Source organism: Nanorana parkeri, unplaced genomic scaffold (assembly GCF_000935625.1).
Source record: "Nanorana parkeri isolate BGI_ZX_2015 unplaced genomic scaffold, ASM93562v1 scaffold65, whole genome shotgun sequence".
NCBI lineage: Eukaryota > Metazoa > Chordata > Amphibia > Anura > Dicroglossidae > Nanorana > Nanorana parkeri.
The window spans coordinates 1,369,585-1,371,689 of NW_017306333.1; positions in this window are offsets into that span (position 1 = coordinate 1,369,585).

The following is a 2,105-nucleotide window of genomic DNA, read 5'->3' on the forward strand; positions in this document are numbered from 1 at the left end:
CGCATTGCAGAACCTGGCCTTGGGGCAGCAGGGAGAGTAAATCCGGTCCTGGATACATGCATAATATTTCAACATCAGACTTTACGACCATCCACTTCAAGTAAAGGTGTCCAACAGTTCCACAATTGCATAGTGTTGGTGAGTAAGGCTGTCATACAATCAGTCTGGCCTAGTCCTGACTGGTTCTTTTTAAGTGCACATCCACAGCAGTGATATGATTGGCTATCCATAACATTGAGAGACAAAACAGACTAATGTTTTAGAGTAATAAATACATCCCTGTGGTTGAGACCTTATTCTGGCAAAGGTATTTTACAGTCAGGTAAAATTACAATGCAGAAATGTATATTAAACTTAAGGTTATGTTGCTTAAAAGGAGAACTATGAGGTGAGTGCTTTTCACTCACCTCATAGTTCTAGCCGACCTGTGACAGTGAAACTGTCACAGGTCGGCTCAGATCGGGAGGTGAGCGAACACATACTGGGTTCGCTCACCTCTGGATCCTGTCACGGCTCTCTGCCGTGACAGGGAGAGGCTGGATTCCCCTCTCCCCGCTCCGATCTGCCAGCGCTGACTGGCGGAACGGACGGGGGAGGGGGTGGGTACAGCTGGCTCTGCCTCTAGATAGGCAGAGCCAGCTGTCACTCACGCAGCTGGGCGGATCCCGTCGTCTAAGTCGGGATCCGCTCCGGCTTCTCAGTATACCGCTAGCTGTAGCTCGCGGTATACTGAGCTTAGGGTAACGGGAGGACGCTAGTTTGTGTCCTCCCGTTACCCCAAGGAGAACTATGGGGAAAAACACTGACCCCATAGTTCTCCTTTAATGTATTTATTTTAAGAATGTAAAGCGCTACACAAACTGTTTTATAGTGCTATATAAATCCTGTATAATAATATGGCAGACTTATGCAGTGGTTTGCAACTTGCCACATGTTTTGACCCATTATAACTACAAAATGCAACACTTTAAGGTGAGAACAGAAAATAATTATACTGTATATAAAATGTTATAAATATTTTTACACTAGGTATTTTTAAATACAAGCTACAGAATTACAGTGCCGAGTGGTTGTTTTTTTTTCAGGCGGTGCAACTGGAGGTATGGGTTTTACAAATGTTCTTACAAATGCTGGGTATGACATAATTTATGTTAATATTTGAAAGAAATGTGATCTTATTTTAACTGTCCAAATATGTCCACCTTTCATTTATTAAATGCACTAATAGGTCCATTTATGTCAGATATTACGAGCTTAAGTGATGAATAGTCAGATCACATTTGCTCCACAGATCTCTAAGCTAAACTGATAAACTTTTCAGTCTAGCATGGGGAGCATCTTGCAGTCTTATTATGTTAGTAGTAGTTATCACATTTTAATTTTTTTATATTTGGGAATGCTATGGGTGCAGCTCATTGCATATGCCCCTGGGACATGACATTTGTTCCCCTTGATAGGAAAGCAGAAACCATACAATGTGAAATTAGATCAATTTCTTTCAGCTTCTGTGGAAGACTCAATTGTCACCTTCAATAACCAAAAGAAATGTAGATGGGGGTGGGGGGATGATTCACTGGGCAGCAGAATGACATATGATAGGGCTTGTTAGTGAACAAGAAAATGAGGTGTGCGTCTGGAAACCCAAACAATATTACAAGGCAGAATAACACATTCCTTTATACAAGTGATTGCTGCACAGGATGTATACCGGTAGGGGTATGGCTAGCGGGTGATCATTTGCTGCACAGGATGTATACCGGTAGGGGTATGGCTAGCGGGTGATCATTTGCTGCACAGGATGTATACCGGTAGGGGTATGGCTAGCGGGTGATCGTTTGCTGCACAGGATGTATACCGGTAGGGGTATGGCTAGCGGGTGAATGTTTGCTGCACAGAATGTATACCGGTAGGGGTATGGCTAGCGGGTGATTGTTTGCTGCACAGAATGTATACCGGTAGGGGTATGGCTAGCAGGACTTATCTGAGCGATGAAGATACAAATAACGAGTTATACATTTCATATAAAAATCATACACAAATTGTACTTTCAGGTTCTACTTGTTGTGGTATTATAACATACAAAACGTTTTATAGGAGTGCTTGAA